Source organism: Dipodomys spectabilis, unplaced genomic scaffold, assembly GCF_019054845.1.
Source record: "Dipodomys spectabilis isolate Male_0828 unplaced genomic scaffold, ASM1905484v1 ptg000558l, whole genome shotgun sequence".
NCBI classification, from domain to species: domain Eukaryota; kingdom Metazoa; phylum Chordata; class Mammalia; order Rodentia; family Heteromyidae; genus Dipodomys; species Dipodomys spectabilis.
Window position 1 is genome coordinate 1634584 of NW_024871235.1, and position 897 is coordinate 1635480.

The window sequence follows — 897 nt, forward strand, 5'->3', positions numbered from 1 at the left end:
CCTTTCAGAAACCAGTAGGACACAAGGTTACAATGCTAGAGTCTGAGAGGCTGGGCATATGGATCTGCTACACTTGAGCCTGCAGCTCTAGTTCTATTCTTGTGTCCATCAGTGTTCATTTTCCAAAGAATGTTCTCATAATTAGCAAATAGGAAAATTTCTTTGATTAAGCCTCACTTTTTTCCAATTGTCTGTCTTGAACTCAAGCGTGGCACTGTCCCTGAACCCATCAGCTCAAGGCGAACACTATACCACTTGAGCCACAGTGCCACATTGGTTTTTTGGTGGTTCACTGGATATGAGTCTAATAGGCTTTCCTTGGCTAGGCTGTCTTTGAACAGTGGTCTTCAGCTCTCAGCCTCCTGAGAAGCTAGCGTTCCAGGTGTGAGCACTGGCATATGGCCTATTGTTTTTGACAGTCCTGAGACTTGATCTTAGGGCCTTGGAACTGTCTCTGAGCTTCTTATTCTCAAGGCTAGGCACTTGCCCCACACCACAGCTTCTGCTTTTTCTGAGTATGTGTCACTGAGTTTTAAAACCCTGGTATTCGTGCATGCTGAGCAAGCTCTTTACCACTTAGCCGCAATTCTAATCCCACCCTTACAATTGTATCCCTCACTTTTGTATCCTCAAGAAAAGGCATCTGACTATAAATCATCTAAAGAAATCCCAAGGGTGGCGGCAGAAACTTCAGCCACCATACCTGAACCAGAGAGAGTCCGGGATGAAGGAGCCAGACGCAGCAGGTGAGCGGATTCTACTCAACACCAGCGAGAACCGACAAGAAGACATCTTCATCCTGCAGTGCGCAGACCAGAGACAACCCAGGAACCAAGACTCGGCATGAGTAGAAGCCTAACATCCTCACTCCTTCTCAGGGAGCAGAGGAGGGAAGGC